The 19,229-nt window shown below is 45.5% G+C and overlaps 1 protein-coding gene across 2 annotated transcripts in view; it reads left to right on the top strand.

Moving 5' to 3' along the window:
- The window catches only part of PC (pyruvate carboxylase), a 671,516-nt gene that overhangs the window by 101,362 nt on the left and 550,925 nt on the right, over positions 1 to 19,229 (top strand). For both annotated transcript variants that reach the window (XM_040328827.1, XM_040328828.1), the window contains exon 2: positions 10,173 to 10,214. The gene's annotated coding sequence lies outside the window, so the exon portion shown is untranslated. The remainder of the gene's footprint in view (positions 1 to 10,172; positions 10,215 to 19,229) is intronic.

Raw genomic sequence — 19,229 nt, 5'->3', positions numbered from 1 at the left:
TCAAGTCCCATGGAAGCCCTATTGGATGAGGAAACCAGATCTGATAGCAATAGGCAGTTTGCTATCAGAATAGGTTTCCCCTGGATAGAAAGGGACAAATGAAAGAAGGAAGAGTGAGGGTGGTCTATACGGGGTACAGAGCAGTCAGGAAACCATATACAAGTGCTTTTAACCCATCAAGTGCCATGGAAGCTCTATTGGGTGGGGAAACCAGGTCTGATAGCAATAGGCAGCTTGTTATCAGAATTGGTTTCCCCTGGACAGAAATTGTCCAGGGAAAGAAAGAAGAGTTAGGATGGTCTATAGGGGGTATGGAGCAGTCAGGGAAACCATATACAAGTGCTTTTTACCCATCAAGTGCATGGAAGCCCTATTGGATGAGGAAACCAGATCTGACAGCAATAGGCAGATTGTTATCAGAATTGGTATCCCCTGGATAGAAAGGGATACATGAAAGAAGGAAGAGTGAGGATGGTCTATACGGGGTACGGAGCAGTCAGGGAAACCATATACAAGTGCTTTTTACCCATCAAGTGCCATGGAAGCTCTATTGGGTGGGGAAACCAGATCTGATAGCAATAGGCAGCTTGCTACCAGAATAGGTTTCCCCTGGATAGAAAGGGACAAATGAAAGAAGGAAGAGTGAGGATGGTCTATACGGGGTACGGAGCAGTCAGGGAAACCATATACAAGTGCTTTTTTACCCATCAAGTGCCATGGAAGCTCTATTGGGTGGGGAAACCAGGTCTGATAGCAATAGGCAGCTTGTTATCAGAATTGGTTTCCCCTGGACAGAAATTGTCCAGGGAAAGAAAGAAGAGTGAGGATGGTCTATAGGGGGTATGGAGCAGTCAGGGAAACCATATACAAGTGCTTTTTACCCATCAAGTGCCATGGAAGCCCTATTGGATGAGGAAACCAGATCTGATAGCAATAGGCAGATTGTTATCAAAATTGGTGTCCCCTGGATAGAAAGGGATACATGAAAGAAGGAAGAGTGAGGATGGTCTATACGGGGTACGGAACAGTCAGGGAAACCATATACAAGTGCTTTTCACCCATCAAGTGCCATGGAAGCTCTATTGGGTGGGGAAACCAGATCTGATAGCAATAGGCAGCATGTTATCAGAATCGGTTTCCCCTGGATAGAAAGGGACAAATGAAAGAAGGAAGCATGAGGATGGTCTATACGGGGTACGGAGCAGTCAGGGAAACCTTATGGAAGAAGTGGTATCTCGCGCCAATAAAGTGAAGTATATAAAATGAAATATATTAATATGACATATATATTAGTGAATAGGCTGCTCCCCTGAAATTGAGACCAAGGTCAAAAGGTCAAAATTGGATAATAGTGGTGTGTAAAGGAGGCGCTCTAAATGAATTCTGTAATTTGAATAAACAAATGATCAAATAATCCGTCTGTGTCAATAAACAAAAATGGTGAACAAAATAATATATACAATAATTGAATAATACAATAAATTGGAATAAGAATATATATAATATAAAAAAGGGAGAAAAGTTGTAGTGACTAGATAAATAAAAAATATATAGATAAAGTCCATTCAAAAATTATTTGGTTGAAATCCATTCAAATATGTCCTAGGCAGATTAAACTGAGAGGACAATGTTGAAAGTTCATGTGAAAGATGTCGTCCTCCACCAAGAAAATATCCCCCAAAAGTGCACTAATGGATGGCTTCTTACCACAAGACGTTGACCTGATTGTTTAGAAAAGGTCACATAAAGCGATTGGTCACTAAACCAGTTGAAGGATTCAGCTGTGTAGCTATATGTCTCCTAGGCTAGGGTACTCTCATAAAAGAGGGAAAAGGAGAACCGCCATAGTAAAGTATTGTTTATTAAAATATACCAAAAAGATAACAGCGTAGCCAAATGGTCTCTTACTTTAGTAGTGCCTGAGACCCGGCACTGAGGCTAGTCGGCAAGGCAGATACACTGCAATGAAGGTTCCTCGCTGGGGAACTGGCGTGTGAGATGAAATTTCCTCGCTGGAAAGACGGCGTGCGTCCCAAGCACGGGAGCCAGCGGGACCGGAAGTGCATTGTTCGTACGTAACTAGGCGCCTCAACGTACGTTTCGTGGTAAACACGTCGTCAGGAATGGTGCTGACGACGTGTTTACCACCTAGTTACGTACGAACGACGTACTTCCGGTCCCGCTGGCTCCCGTGCTTGGAACGCACGCCGTCTTTCCAGCGAGGAAATTTCATCTCACACGCCAGTTCCCCATGAGGAACCTTCATTGCAGTGTATCTGCCTTGCCGACTAGCCTCAGTGCCGGGTCCCAGGCACTACTAAAGTAAGAGACCATTTGGCTACGCTGTTATCTTTTTGGTATATTTTAATAAACAATACTTTACTATGGCGGTTCTCCTTTTTCCTCTTTTATGAGAGTACCCGAGTCTAGGAGACATATAGCTACACAGCTGAATCCTTCAACTGGTTTAGTGACCAATCGCTTTATGTGACCTTTTCTAAACAATCAGGTCAACGTCTTGTGGTTAGAAGCCATCCATTAGTGCACTTTTGGGGGATATTTTCTTGGTGGAGGACGACACCTTTCACATGAACTTTCAACATTGTTCTCTCAGTTTAATCTGCCTAGGACATATTTGAATGTATTTCACCCAAATAATTTTTGAATGGACTTTATCTATATATTTTTTATTTATCTAGTCACTACAACTTTTCTCCCTTTTTTATATTGTATATATTCTTATTCCAATTTATTGTATTATTCAATTATTGTATATATTATTTTGTTCACCATTTTTGTTTATTGACACAGACGGATTATTTGATCATTTGTTTATTCAAATTACACAATTAATTTAGAGCGCCACTATTATCCAATTTTGACCTTTTGACCTTGGTCTCAATTTCAGGGGAGCAGCCTATTCACTAATATATATGTCATATTAATATATTTCTTTTTATATACTTCACTTTATTGGTGCGAGATACCACTTCTTCCATTTGGTTTCCCTGACTGCTCCGTACCCCGTATAGACCATCCTCACTCTTCCTTCTTTCATTTGTCCCTGTCTTTCCAGGGGAAACCTATTCTGATAACATGCTGCCTATTGCTATCAGATCTGGTTTCCCCACCCAATAGAGCTTCCATGGCACTTGATGGGTAAAAAAGCACTTGAATATGGTTTCCCTGACTGCTCCATACCCCCTATAGACCATCCTCACTCTTCCTTCTTTCCCTGGACACTTTCTGTCCAGGGGAAACCAATTCTGATAACATGCTGCCTATTGCTATCAGATCTGGTTTCCCCACCCAGTAGAGCTTCCATGGCACTTGATGGGTAAAAAAGCACTTGTATATGGTTTCCCTGACTGCTCCATACCCCCTATAGACCATCCTCACTCTTCCTTCTTTCCCTGGACACTTTCTGTCCAGGGGAAACCAATTCTGATAACAAGCTGCCTATTGCTATCAGACCTGGTTTCCCCACCCAATAGTGCTTCCATGGCACTTGATGGGTAAAAAAGCACTTGTATATGGTTTCCCTGACTGCTCCGTACCCCGTATAGACCATCCTCACTCTTCCTTCTTTCATTTGTCCCTTTCTATCCAGGGGAAACCTATTCTGGTAGCAAGCTGCCTATTGCTATCAGATCTGGTTTCCCCACCCAATAGAGCTTCCATGGCACTTGATGGATAAAAAGCACTTGTATATGGTTTCCCTGACTGCTCCATACTCTGTATAGACCATCCTCACTCTTCCTTCTTTCCCTGGACACTTTCTGTCCAGGGAAAACCAATTCTGATAACAAGCTGCCTATTGCTATCAGATATGGTTTCCCCACCCAATAGAGCTTCCATGGCACTTGATGGGTTAAAAGCACTTGTATATGGTTTCCCTGACTGCTCCGTACCCCGTATAGACCATCCTCACTCTTCCTTCTTTCATTTGTCCCTTTCTGTGCAGGGGAAACCGATTCTGATAACAAGCTCCCTTTTGCTATCAGATATGGTTTCCCCACCCAATAGAGCTTCCATGGCACTTGATGGGTAAAAAAGCACTTGTATATGGTTTCCCTGACTGTTCCGTACCCCGTAAAGACCATCCTCACTCTTCCTTCTTTCATGTATCCCTTTCTATCCAGGGGACACCAATTCTGATAACAATCTGCCTATTGCTGTCAGATCTGGTTTCCTCATCCAATAGAGCTTCCATGGCACTTGATGGGTAAAAAAGCACTTGTATATGGTTTCCCTGACTGCTCTGTACCCCGTATAGACCACCCTCACTCTTCCTTCTTTCATTTGTCCCTTTCTATCCAGGGGAAACCGATTCTGGTAGCAAGCTGCCTATTGCTATCATACCTGGTTTCCCCACCCAGTAGAGCTTCCATGGCACTTGATGGGTAAAAAAGCACTTGTATATGGTTTCCCTGACTGCTCTGTACCCCGTATAGACCATCCTCACTCTTCCTTCTTTCCCTGGACACTTTCTGTCCAGGGGAAAACAATTCTGATAACAAGCTACCTATTGCTATCAGACCTGGTTTCCTCATCCAATAAGGTTTCCATGGCACTTGATGGGTTAAATCAGGCGGTGAAGAGCGATCCACATTTTTTTTGCTTTTCAGAGGCATTTTATATCAATGTATTGCCTCTTCCTCTTAATATAACCCAATAAATGCCGTATGACCACATCGCAGTGGTGTGCATGCCCCATGGACCTGCAATGCACACTATTGCAGCATGGTAGTGCGCCATTTAAATGGTTAAATCAGGCGGTGAAGAGCGATCCACATTTTTTTTTTTTGCTTTTCAGAGGCATTTTATATCAATGTATTGCCTCTTCCTCTTAATATAACCCAATAAATGCCGCATGACCACATCGCAGTGGTGTGCATTACATGCAGTTGTGAGCTGATCACAGTGCAGCCACCATTCACTTTGCATTAGAGCCCCATGGACCTGCAATGCACACTATTGCAGCATGGTAGTGCGCAATTTTAAGGGTTAAATCAGTCGCAAGCCAGGCACATATCGCTCTTTCAATGTTGTGTCATTAGCTGTATAAGGGGGCAATGAAACAAGGAGAGACAGTGGGCGGAGCTGGAGCGGAGTAAACTGGGAGGCTGGAGGGGCGGAGTTGCGATCGGCTACAGAGGCAGAGACGGGAGGAGCTGGTCTGCATCAGGCTGGAGGGGCGGAGTTCCGATCGCAGCCGAAAGCCAGGGGAAACAGGTTTCCTTGGGGAAACCAACTTCGATACAACACCGGCTCTGTCATCAGCTGTCACACAGTGTACAATGCGTCAGTGACTAATACAGAAGCTATCGGTACTGATCGCTGACTGTATTCTTTCAGGAAAAGACAGATCTGTTAGCGGCTGCAGTCGGGGGAGGAGGGAGAGACGGCTAGCGGCTTCAGGGAGGCTGCAGCCGGGGGAGGTGGGGGTTACTGAAGAGGGGGTTGAAAAGCCTGAGGGGTGTAAACATGTGTTTGCTAGCCCCCCTCCCCTACTCTTCATCCTGACCGATCTGCCAGTGGCTGCAGCCTGGGGGGAGGAGGGAAAGCCGGCTAGCAGCTTCAAGGAGGGGGGGGGTGCCCTGACGAGGGAGGTGGGCAGGCACTGAAGGTGGGGAGTGGAAAGCTAGGTGTAGTTTTTTTCTTTTTTTTTTTTTTTAATCCCTCCATGGCTGCCCTACAGCACGGAAAGCCAGCGGGAGGGCAAATGAGGGAAGCAGACAGCCACAAGGGGATTTGGGGTTTGCGGGGCGGTGGGAAATCAGAGCACTGGGGGTGAAGGCAGGCTAAGGGAGAGTTAGAATAGGCAGAGGGGACATTTAAAATGAGAGCAAGGGCTGGTGAAGGGACGGGAGATAGTGGCAGAGAAGCCGTGGCAGGGGGATTAGAGCTATCAGTTCAGTAGCATTTGCTGAACAGTTCTGCCTTAAGTTTATGGTCACTGAAGCTTATAGCAGAGGAGGAATGCAGGTCCATACAGTGTATGGACCTGGCCAGCTGGAAGCAGTGTTGTAGGGCCATACGTTTCTTATTACATTCTTCATTTGTAATGTTACATTAAATGTCAGACACCAGAGCACACAATAAGGAGATAGTATGCGACTGGTCTAAACTATGTGGCATGTTCACCAATGGCAGACAAGATGGGAGAACTAGAACTACTGTTGTACAAGGAGGATTTAGATTTTGTAGGAATTACAAAGACTTGGTTTGACAGCTCTCATGATTGGCTGGCAACCATTCAAGGGTATTCCCTATATCGCAGGGATAGAGAGGGTAATAAAGGGTTGGAAGGCCCGTATATCAAAAATGATGTTACATAGTTAGTCGGGTTGAAAAAAGACACAAGTCCATCCAGTTCAACCACAAAAAAATAAACAAACAAAATAAAAAACATAAGTACAAGTGAATGTGAGCGATGACATCACTAAGGGAGCAAGAGAGGAGGTGTAATCCTTATGGATAGAGCTACTAAGGGGAAAATAATACTGGGAGGAGGCAAAGGCGGACCTCCTATCACAATTTGGATTAGCGTCAAGAATGGGAAGTATCATTATAATGAGGGATTTTAATTATCCAGACAGACTGGGTGGAAGGAACCACACATTCATCTAAGGCTCGCCAGTTCCTAAATGTCTTGCAGGACAATTTCATGGGTCAGATGGTAAAGGCACAAACTAGAAACAAAGCATTACTAGACCTACTGATTACCAACAATACCGACCTGATCGTGGATGTGGATATATGAGGAAATGGTGAGCACAGGTTAATTAGTTTTAGTATAAATAGCACAAATGGGAAACCTAAGGGGAATACAAAGACACTGAATTTCTGGGGGGCCCGTGACGGCGAGGTGTTTTTTTCACCTTCCTGCATAGGATGTGTTTTTCAATCTTAATCTTCTAATATATGCATGAGAAAAGTCAGCATTAGTGGTCTAAAATTTCCTGGTTCTAAATATACTTTGGCCACCATGCCAGTGTTGGGCAGTTAACTCTATCCAACAAATTACAACATAAGGTACAATTCCCAAAGATTATTACAACATACACAGTTTTACCATATTATACAGCTTCCCATTGGCAATAATTGATGATAATTCTGGGCAGTGGCTGTTAAGGAGAGAAACTGCAGCCATTTTTAGTGGCGGTAAAATATTGATGAGAAAGAAGCTTTAAATATTTACTATATCGATTTACTGTTAAAACAGGGTTCGACAAACCCGGGCGCCAGGTCGCAATTGCTACTAGAATTAGCGACCTAGCGCGGCACAGCTGGGCTAACCTGTCTCCGTGCGCCCCCTACCCCCCCCCCCCCCACACGATTGAGTAATTGAGATATGAAAGAAGGTGAGATGAGCGCTACACACTGTGGTGAAACAGATATCACCACAACTGCCTAACAATCCAAAAACCGCCAGCAGATAGGTAATATCTCATAAACAATCACATAACTTAAATGTATAGTAAATAGTAAACAAAACATTCAATAACAGGTGCAACAATGAAAGTGCATCACAATGAGCTAACACTGATGATCAATAATGACATATGCGTGTGCAAAGTCCTAGATGGGTGAAATGTCCTTCAATCGAGGAAACCGACAGTGGGCATCGATGGGTACTGACAGGTGATGGCTGTAAGGGGTCACAATAAATCTGTAGAAATATCCAATACTAGTCTCCCAGGACTCTCACCTTATTGAGATGGTATTCAGGTATGTAGTATGGGTGTAAGCGTGTCCGGGGATGGGTACCAGGATGCTTCCCAATGATGTCCTCTATAGTGGGCTCCTGCTGCTAGAGCTAATTCAGATCCCAGAATGTATAGCCGATCTACAAGCTTGATACTCAACAAGCACATGGGAGAGATAAAGAAGGCTCCGATAAGTGAAGTATTGCAAAACCGATGGGGTGTTTATTAAATTATAAAAATGGACTTGTACTCGAAGAAAGTGAAACAATCACAAAATGGTTATGGGACGCGGTGTGTCAGCGCCGTCTTACTGTTGTGATGGTGGCTTCCGGCTAGCGGTGGTGTCACGTGATCCCGAATTCCTACAGCGTTACGTCACGTGCCTCGTCACTTCATCGGGGGCATTAGAATATTTTTTGCAATATCTGTTGATTTTATCACCATTCAAATGGTCCCTTCTCCTGCTTAACTCAAGAAAACACCTCACTGAAACTCCATTCCAGCCTAAAGCTAGTGGTGTTTAATTTACTAGTAAGCGGTGTGATAAATTTATGAATATTGTATATTGGTGCAGTAAACCCTTAAGTGAATTGATACATTTTTTGATTGGACAACTGGAAAAACTGCATGCATTAAAACACTGCAACCTTTATGCCTTTGTAAATTGAGAATAGAGGCTTTCAGTTTGGAAAATACGTTGATAATTAGTTATAAAGTAATTTAGGGCATTCAGCTGCATATAACTGTACAATATTTTTTTCTTTCTTGACTTTTAGGCTATGTTTACACTTGCCTGAAGGTAAAACGCAGCATTTTACTGTGTGGGCCAGTGACAGTGTTGACTCTGGCAGCAAGCAGTGCGATGAGCGTTCCAGCCCTTAGCAGCGCTTCCTTCATTTATGTCACTGCACAGCAGCACAGTGACATACTATACCATCCAGTGCAATGCAGAAAAATTTAGACATACTGCATTTTTCCGCAGCTGATTGCATCGAGTGTGAACAGGACACCTAAAAAATAATAATTTTCTATTTGTCCTGGCGGTAACCTGTGTTTATCCAGTGAGGAAAAATACAGGTCACTGCTGATAGTGTGAATGAGTCCTGGATTATCATTTTTTTTTAAGGCTCATTCACACCATGTGGCCAGTGGTGCCTACAGTGAGGGGAGCAGTGCCTGATGCTTTGTAAATGACACATCGCACATCCTTTTGTTTTTCCACCTTTTATTCAAATGTTTTAACATTACATTTCATTCAACTTCACCGCAATTGGCTGTGAAGCGGTGTAATGCATTACAGCACGCTGCACTGAATAAGCAGAGCGTGTCCAAATTTTTTTTTCGGGACATGCTACTGCACCACAGTGATTTGAACTGAACCTATAGGCCTCAAAGCAGAGTGTTGAGCGAGGCTGCCCATAAATGGTGTGAATGGGCCCTTAGGAATTTTGGGCTAGATTCAGAGAGAATTTACGCGGCGTATCTATAGATACGCCACGTAAATTCAAATCTGCGCCAGCGTATCTTCTTTCTGTATTCAGAAAGCAAGATACGCCGACATTGGCCTAAGATGCGACTGGCGTAAGTCTCTTACACCGTCGTATCTTAGGGTGCATATTTACGCTGGCCGCTAAGTGGCGCTTCTGTAGTTTTCGGTGTAGAATATGCAAATGACCTAGATACGCCGATTCACAAATTTACGTACGCCCAGCGCTATTTGTTTAAGTCGTTTACGTTAGGCTTTTTCGGCGTAAGGTTACTCCTGCTATTAGAAGGCGCATGCAATGTTAAGTATGGCCGTCGTTCCCGCGCCGAAATTTTAGTTTTTACGTCGTTTGCGTAAGTCGTTCGCGAATAGGGCTGGACGTAATTTACGTTCACGTCGAAACCAATGACGTCCTTGCGGCGTACTTTGGAGCAATGCACACTGGGAAATTCCACGGACGGCGCATGCGCAGTTCGGGAAAAATGCTGATCATGTCGGTTTACCAAGAATTAACATAAAACACGCCCCCTCATCCACATTTGAATTGCGCGTGCTTACGCCGGCCCCATTTACGCTACGCCGCCGTAACTTAGAAGGCAAGTGCTTTTGAATACAGCACTTGCCTCTCTAACTTATGGCGGCGTAGTGTAAATACGATATGCTGCGCCGCCGTAACTATGCGCGCCCCTACCTGAATCTAGCCCTTTATGTTTTATCAATTTGGCTTTCATCTGCAATCTTTGCAATCTTTTATGTCCTCTCCTATATGAAATGTACCTTTTCAACTATATTGGTTTCTATTTATTCCTGGAATTTTTTTCCCCCTGTGGTATGTCCTTGCTACTGTTGTCAAAGGTTGTCATATGTTCTCGGATGCAGTATAATGCATTCCATTCTAAGGTAATAACAAGTGTATTGTATTAATATGATTGATATGTATGCTTTCCTCTAATCAATTTTCTATTTTCTTTCAGAATTAAGAACCCTGGTTTCAAATTTTTGCCAAAAAGAATACGGTAAGAGTTTCATTTTTGTTTTTTGTTTTTTGCTTTTATCACATAGGAAAGGGATCATATGTAGGTATCGTTGGTACGGTGCTTTCGTCAGCTGCTTTCGCTTTTTTTGTCAGACATGAGAACCTGTCCCCGCCAGTAGAACACAGTGATTATTGCTGGCAGCTATAATAGCCGCTAGCATTAATCGCATTTAAAATCCACCAGACTGGTTGTATCCAAATTGATCGATCCACTTGGGTACATTCAGCCTGCCCATACATGGTTCAAATCTCAGCCAGTTCCGGCTGAACCGGCCAAGATTCCAATTGTTCAAGCCAGCTTAATTAATTCTAATTTTATTATCCCTAAGCTGTCATTAAAGTGTAATTTCATCTTTACAGAAAATCTGTAAGGTGATCTCACACTGACTCCTCCCCATTAAATCCCCCCCCCCCCCCCCGGTCCCGCTGTACCAGTGTCCTACGGTCCCCCACTGTCAGCCACCAGGATGCCGCTTCACCAGTCCAGGGATTTGAAATTCTCTTGGCTTTCTCTCCTCTCCTTGTAGCGCTGACAGGACAGACTAGACATATTTGAATTGGTCAGCGCTGTCTGTGATGGTGATGAACAATTAGAATGCCTTTTGTCCGCACACTCTGAGACGTATGGATAGGAGATAAGGCCATGGGGATTTCCAATTTTCGGACAAGTGAAGCGGCGTACCAGTGCCCGAAAATGCGGGGAATCGCAGGAAACTGGTAAAGCAGGACCGGGGAGGGGGTTCAGTGTTAAGTCACCTACAGATTTTCTGTAAAGATGAGCTTACCGTTTAAAGTAAAACGTACCAACAAGCTCAGGCACTACAATGCAGGCAACAAATAGTGTCTACTGCACATACATTTTAGATTCATTCATTTACAGGTTTAATACGGCAGTCTCAGCTCTTTCTAGTGGTTTTGAATTTACTTTCTCCATTGCCCCCACATAATCCTAATGGCAATAAAGACTGTTTATCATAGTGGTGACCAAAAAGTACATGTGGGTAGGGATGAGGAGCAGTTTTTTTCAGGTATGTTGTTGGGGTCAGCAGGACTAGCTAGTTAGAGCATACTGGGACTTGGGATTAGGGCTGCAACTAACGATTATTTTCATAATCGATTAGTTGGCCGATTATTGTTTCGATTAATCGGATAATGGCCTCAAAAAAATATATATATATTGCATTTCTAAATTTTTTTGGGCCAATTTGTTGTTGGGCAGATTACAAAACACAAATTGATGCAAAAACACATTACATGCTTTTCTGCATTGAAGTATATTGAAAAAAATAAAATAAAAATAGCATAGTTTTGCGTTAAAAAGTCTTTGCCCTTTCCAAATACGCAGCAGCTGAAAAAAAAATCATGGATGTGAACATGCCCCATAGGAAAACATGTAAATGAACTGTAGTGTGTTTCTGCAAAAAGCACCAAAAAAACAGGTGTGAACCCAGGCCTGAGATGTTTAGTAACATAATGGGGTTAAAAAAACTAAAATAAGTTCAAAAAGAACAAATAAGCTCTACTGTAAGGGGTTAATTTTTTTACTGTGGGACAGTGAAAGTAATATTTACAGTAGCGATTTGCTTTTTTGTACTATAAAGGGCTAATTTTTGTTTTTTTTAACCCCATTATGTTACTGGCCGATTAATTGATTATGAAAATTGTAATCGATTAATTTCATAATCGATTAGTTGGCGATTAATCGATTAGTTGTTTCGGCTCTACTTGGGATACACTGGCTGCAGATTATAAGGTGTGAGAGAAATGTGCTGACACAACTGGTGCCTGCATTATAGTGCTGGAGGCTGCCTATACTGGATGGGAAGAAAAGGTGTGTTTTTAAGATGCATTTATTTCTCATGAGAAGTAGTGAAGAGCCTCAGCATGCTGAAGCCCTTAACAAAGAGCCCTCCTAGAGACATACAAGAGGCAGTCACATTTCTCCCTAAATTGTTTTGTATTGTCTGAGTTTTTGTGTAATATTAGTGTAGCGCCCTGCTCCTGTTGGGTAGGCGCTGTTTGTAAATTTAAGTTATCTGAGCTGTAGTTTAGCTCGGAATGATTATGTCAAATTGTTGGTCTTTGTTCCAGTTCAGCAGTGTTGCACATTTTCCACTTGACTGTAGGTGTTGCTGTCACCATGGGTCAAGTTTGGAAACGCAGCAGGTTGAGTGTATGGAGTGTTCTTTGCCCAGAAGCAGCCCAGTGGGCGTGGTCCCCGTCGCTGTGCATTCTGGGAAAGGATCCTTAAGGGACAGACACCGTTCTGGTGGGGTCTTCCGATCCTGACCTGATGTGATGGCCCTCCTCAGGGCCGCTGTTAGAAATCATGGGGCCCCGTACAGCCTACCTGACAGGGCCCCCCTTCAACCCCGCCCTTGCCCCCACCCCCACCTCGGACCCCGACTTGAAGCGAAATGCAGGTTTGTTGCTGTTTACATATGTGTGTGGAGCCAACGCATCTGTTGGCAATTGGAAAGCATGAAAGAGCAGGGGGCAGTTTAAATTTCTTTTAAATTGTATTTTATTTATTTATTACAAATAGTAAAAGAAAATATATTACACTGTATCTTTACATTTTGTTTGGTAATTTTTGCTTTCACAAGGGATGGACAACATTCCTTGGGATAGCATGGGCCATGACAGGTCCTCTTTATGGAGAAATCTTTTTTTTTTTTATTTTTTTTTTTTTACCCCATATCTGTTTTTTGGTCTCCAAAGCATCTGATCAAACTAAGATCAGTTTGATCAGATGCTTGTTCAAGTCGGTAATGTCATCTTTATGTGAGACCAAAACCAGGAGTGGTAAAATCTGACGTCACACGGTGGGAGGAACGACATCCATCCCTCTCACTGTGTCCCAGTAACTGGATGCTACTGGCCCAACCTTAAATCAGTAAAGGCTGTGGTGGGACCCCCTTCCACTGCCTGTAAAAATAATCCAGGGGCTTCCTAGCCATTACAATTTCTTTTGCTTTGTGCAGAGTCCATGGGGCTAAAAAATTATATCTTGATCATTGCTGTGGTGATGACCGAGATATCAACCTTCCAATTCAGTGATGATGGGAAGCGGTTAAAGTGGATTGGTTTGGGGGGCAGTAAAAATGCAGCTCCGCTGCACGTTTACTGCTCCCCCAAGTTAGCATGTTTCTTATCAGGTTACAATTATCACACAGGCAGCACAGTAAGCAGGGGCTCTGTCATGGCTCTATGTCACATGGCTGTTGAGTGCTGGCTTAGTTAACTTATGGCTGTATTGTATATAACAGACTGTAACAATACAACCATAACAAAGTCAGCACCCAAAAGCAATTTTACACAGAGCTTTGACAGAGACCCTGATGTGCTGCCTGTATGATGATTGTAACCTAACCTGCTGTACTGTGAGTTAAATAATAGGACACAGTGAGTATTCTTTCATATATTCTCTACTCACTGTGTCCAAGTGCAGCCACGCTGTCCTCCTGCTCTCCCCTGTCAGCTGCTCAGCTTCTTCACATCTCTCCAGATATGCAGCCAGGAGCTGAACGGAGAATCACAGTATCACTCCGCCAGCCGGGACTCATGGAATAGTGGGGCGGCATGATGTACATGTGCCCGAAAATGGAGAAATAGTCCCTCCGCTTTGCTCCTCTCCTGGGCCCCTGTGTTGAATAGATGAGGCCCAGGAAAAAAACATACCCACTCTGTAAGCAAGTGAAAGTGGGGAATAGTATAGAAAACATATTTTTTTTAAATGTAGCAACGAATTGTCATGATGCCCGGGCCCCACTGTGTAGCTGATCTGGGCGGGCCCAGTACAACAGGGTTGGTTGTACTGCCCTATCAGCGGCCCTGGCCCTCCTGGCCTCAGGGATGTGTTGGCAGTTTTATTCTGGCCTCTGGGCCTGCTGGCCTGAGGCTCCGCTACTGAGAGTAGTTTCTGGGGCCTACTGGTCCAGGGGTGGTCCTGTGCTGTCTTGCCTGAGGGAAGAAGCCGAACAATTGGAAACTCAATTGGAAACTCAATTGGAGGACGCAACCTGGCCAATCTACCGCACAGTGCTGCCGGCCGGCTGAAAGATCCTGGTACTGTGTAGCTGTGTCTTTGGAACTTTGCAAAGTGTGTGTCTGGTTACACGGTCCTGTGGCAGAGGACTGTGCAACGACTTTTTTAGACTCATCAAGTCTGTGGCAGAGACTTTTGAATGAGCTTCGCACAGGCTGCTAGGCCAGTGAGAGAGGCCTATCCGGTGGTTGCTGAATCCAGTGTGGAAACGGTTTGTCCTCTGGATCCAAGAAGGTACCAGTGATCCACAAAACAAGGTACCTGAATCTCCCCTAATCCTCCATCCCTCTGTCTGAGTTTGTGTAATAAAACCTTGAAGAAAAAGAGACTAAGTGTTGGTGCAGACATTTGTGAATAACTCTTCGAGGAGGATCCCTACGACGAACGTGGTGAAACGGTGAGGTAATGGCAGGCCCTAATTCAAACCAGCAGCTCCTACGGGGGTAGTGCTACATTAGTAAACCAACAAAGAAATGTCAGGTCATGTCTGCTTCTTTAAATGTGAGCTGTAATAGAATTTTCATGCCCAGTTATAATTTATAAATTGGCTTCTCGCTACGTATGTAGAATTGCTTTTTCTGTAATAGAAAGTTGTTCAGATTTCACAGAAGCAGCCCCCCCAAAAAGCTTTTAAATTGACATAACCTACAGAATTATGGGCCAAATTCTCAAAAGAGATATGCAGGCGGAACTGCTGTTCAGCCTGCCTATCTCTGTGCCTAACTTTGGAAACGATCCTCAAAAGGCTTTTTCCAAAGTTAGGCAGAAGATCTGACATGTGTAAGACACTTACACGGTCAGATCTTAGGATGCAGTACCGCATCCGCCGCTGGGGGCATTTCTCATTGAAATGCCGCTTTGAGTATGCAAATGAGGACTTAAGCAGATCCACAAAGCATTTCAGCATTGTGATTTCTGCGTAAGTTCCGATTTGCTTGCGCAAAACTAGGGCTGGTTTTACAATGTGGAAAGTTAGTCACACCATGTAAAAGCCCATTCAAGCGACGGCATTTGGTATGCATTCCCGAGGGAGAACTCCACGGCAATTTGTAAAATCAAAACCGGCATGGGTTCCCCCCCCAGGAGCATACCAGGCCCTTAGGTCTGGTATGGGTTGTAAGGAGACCCCCCCCTACGCCGAAAAATCGACGTAGGGGGTCCCCCTACAATCCATACCAGACCCGTATCCAAAGCACGCTACCCGGCCGGTCAGGAAAGGGAGTGGGGACGAGCGAGCGCCCCCCCCCTCCTGAGCCGTACCAGGCCGCATGCCCTCAACATGGGGGGGTTGGGTGCTCTGGGGCAGGGGGGCGCACTGCGGGCCCCCCCACCCCAGAGCACCCTGTCCCCATGTTGATGAGGACAGGACCTCTTCCCGACAACCCTTGCCGTTGGTTGTCGGGGTCTGCGGGCGGGGGCTTATCGGAATCTGGGAGTCCCCTCAAATAAGGGGGCCCCCAGATACCGGCCCCCCACCCTAAGTGAATGGATATGGGGTACATCGTACCCCTACCCATTCACCTGGAGGCAAAGTGATAGTTATTAAACACACAACACAAGGGTTTTTAAAATCATTTATTAGTCTGCTCCGGAGGCCCCCCCTGTCTTCTTTAGCTCTAATACCAGGGGGGGGCTTCTTCTTCCACTCTCCGGGGGTCTTCTCCGCTCTCCGGAGGTCTTCTCCGCTCTCCGGGGGTCTTCTCCGCTCTCCGGGGGGGTCTTCTCCGCTCTCCGGGGGTCTTCTTCTATCTTCGCCGCTCTCCGCTGTTGACTCGGCGCACCCCGGTTCTTCTCCAGCTGTCCGGTGCCTTCTCCTTCAGCACTGGCTGCCTGCTATCTTCGTGTGTTAGCTCAATTACTAGCAGGCAGCCAGCGCGGTCTTCTGTGACGTCATGTTCTTCTATTCTCTTCTTCTCCCTTCTTCCGATGTTGACACGACGCCTCTTGTCACTGCAATGATGGAAGCGCGCCTTGCATCCCATTTATATAGGCATCACCGTCCCATCATGCTCCGGTAGGTACCCACGTGGTGGGTGCACGTGGGTAGGCACCCACCACGTGGGTACCTACCGGAGCATGATGGGACAGAGAAGCCTATATAAATGGGGGGGTCTCCTTACAACCCATACCAGACCTAAGGGCCTGGTATGCTCCTGGGGGGGGAACCCATGCCGGTTTTTTCTTTGAAAATTGGCATGGAGTTCTCCCTCTCAGGAATGCATGCCGAGCGACGCTGTCAATTTTTCTTTATCGTACATCACGGGACACAGAGCGGCATTCATTACTATATGGGTTATATGGAGTACCTTCAGGTGTAGACACTGGCAATCTCAAACAGGAAATGCCCCTCCCTATATAACCCCCTCCCATAGGAGGAGTACCAGTTTTTCCGCCAGTGTCTTAGGTGTTAGTCATGGTTTAGCTTGCCTCCACATCCTTGGGATTAGGTGAGCTAACCGGTTCTGTCCAAAAAAGCCTCAGCGCTAAAGTGGTCAGTAACCGGACCCCAAACCCTTGGGGTATAGCCCATAATGCTTTTCTTTTTAGAGAGCTGGACCCTGGGCCCAGAACTTAGAAACCTTTGGGTGCCTAATGTTTCTGTTGCCAGAGTGCTATATGGGCCCAGGACAGTGGATCCTTCATAGGAACCCAGGGCCTGAAGGTCTAGACATCCCCACCGAGATGGGGGAAGATTGGGCCTCTTGCTTGGCAAAGTCCTGCGGCATGGAGCAGGTAAGTGAGGGGAAAACTTGCGGAACTTGGTTTTTAGCAGGTTTTTTCTGGGGGGTCACAGGGGACATGCCTAAAGTTATGCACTGCATCTGGCAAACTAGTCACATATCATAAAGATAGGATGGCTCTATATGTATTATTCCCCATAAGATGTGACCTCCCTTGTAGTGTTGGAAAAGCATTGAGTGGGGCCTGTGTGATATAAAAGTATATGTGTGTGTCAGAGAGCTGTGCTTACCTGCAAGCCTCCAGGCGATGCTCCATTCAGTCTTCCTCCTCACGGCCTGCAAAGCAGGCAAAACGCTGACCTCCTCATGGTTCCAGGCTGCAGGCTGCAGTTTGCTGGAGCAGAGAGGTCCCTTCCTCCCAACCCCACCCCCCCCTGTCGGGAGGGGCATTTCCTGTTTGAGATTGCTGGGGGGGAAGGGCGGGTCAGTGGCTTAAGGAAGGGGCGGCCCTTCCTTGTTTGTTCCATATAGCTCATTCAATACTTTGGAACTGAGGAGGAAAGACCAGAACGGCAAGCACGGGGCGCCGAGGACACACAGTGGCCAGAAAGAATATTGCAGTCTTCAGAAAGACTGTTTTCAAGCCTAGGAATAGGCTGTTTCTTTTCCATCTCATAGTTTTTCTTGCAATACTACTCAGGGGGACAGAATGTTTTTTCTTTCCTAGATTTGAAAAAAAAAAAAAAAAAAAAAAAAAGTGTCATCTAGGGGAGAGGAAGCATTTTTTTATCCCCCAAACAGGTGTTTGGGCATTTAACTATTTATAAGTCCCAGGTACCAATAAGTAGCAGGTGTACCTCGGGAATGGTACCATGGCATCAAAGAACAAGGGTAGAAGAGGTGGGGATTCCCCCAGAGAGTCTGAGGTCTCGGACAAAGCTATGCCGCTGCTTTCCCCACAGGGAGCCTTGGGGCCATCGGGATCTGGGGCTGGAGCTGACGCGGGTCAGTCCAACCCTAAGATGGTCACGGAGGAGGTATTACTCACCTCTTTAAAAGAGATGCAGAAAAGCATGGGTAAAATGATAGCCGCAGCTATGCGGGGCAGTAAGCGGAATAGATCTCCGTCGCCCGAGCGCGGACCCTCAGAAGAGGAGGTCCTTTCCTCAGGGGAATTGGACGACCTCTTGGACAAGGACCAAGTAGGTTCAGGGATCGAGGATCCGGATACAGAGGAGTCTGGGGCAGTCTCCCTGAGGGAGAGCTGGTGGATTCAAGGATTGTCGGACTTGGTCCATAGGGCATTCAACTTGCCAGTACCAGATCTCCAGGTATCGACGGTTTCAGCTTTGGGCTCACTGAGGGCGCCTCAAAGCAATGCTGTGTTTCCGATCCATCCTCTATTAGAGGGAGTTTTGTTCCAAGATTGGAACAAGCCAGATAAGATCTTCTTACCACCTAAGAAGTTCTCTGTCCTATATCCTATGGAAGAAAAATTTTCCAAAAGATGGGCTACTCCTGCAGTGGACGCAGCCATCTCATGTGTTAACAAATCGTTAACATGCCCTGTAGAAAACATACAGGTGTTCAAGGATCCAGTTGATAAGCGCTTGGAAGCACTACTTAAGAACTCCTTCACTACTGCAGGGGCAGTAGTACAGCCAGCTGTGGCTGCGATTGGGGTCGCTCAAGCATTATCGGATCAATTTAAGCAGATGCTTAAACTTATTCCTGCCCAGCAGGCAGAAGAATTTTCGGATGTCCCTAAGGCCATATGTTTTACGGTAGACGCAATCAAGGATTCTATCCAGCAAGCGTCACGTTTATCGTTATCCCTTATCCATATGAGAAGACTCTTATGGTTAAAAAGCTGGGAGGCTGAGCCCCCATGCAAGAAGCTCCTGGTAGGGTTCCCCTTCCATGGAGGACGACTCTTCGGAGAAGACCTAGATAAATACATTCAGACCATTTCAAACGGCAAGAGTACTCTCTTGCCAACTAAGAAGAAGGTTCAGGGGCCTGCGTTTAAACGACAGTATTCCCCTGGGCAGGGGCCCTCTAATGCCAAGCAGTATCGACGGCCTCCTGCAAAAGCAAACTTCGGCTTCAACAGCAAATCACAAGGACCGGCTGTTAGAGGCAAAAGGCAGTGGTTTCGCAAACCAGCAAAACCAGCCCCCAAGCCAACCTTATGAAGGGGCGCCCCCACCCACGAAGGTGGGGGGAAGGCTGCGACTCTTTTCAGAGATTTGGGAAGCCAGCATTC

This window comes from Rana temporaria, chromosome 11, assembly GCF_905171775.1.
Source record: "Rana temporaria chromosome 11, aRanTem1.1, whole genome shotgun sequence".
Taxonomy (NCBI): Eukaryota; Metazoa; Chordata; class Amphibia; order Anura; family Ranidae; genus Rana; species Rana temporaria.
Note: the sequence above shows the minus strand (reverse complement) of the source record. Positions and strands in the feature narration are given on the sequence as shown.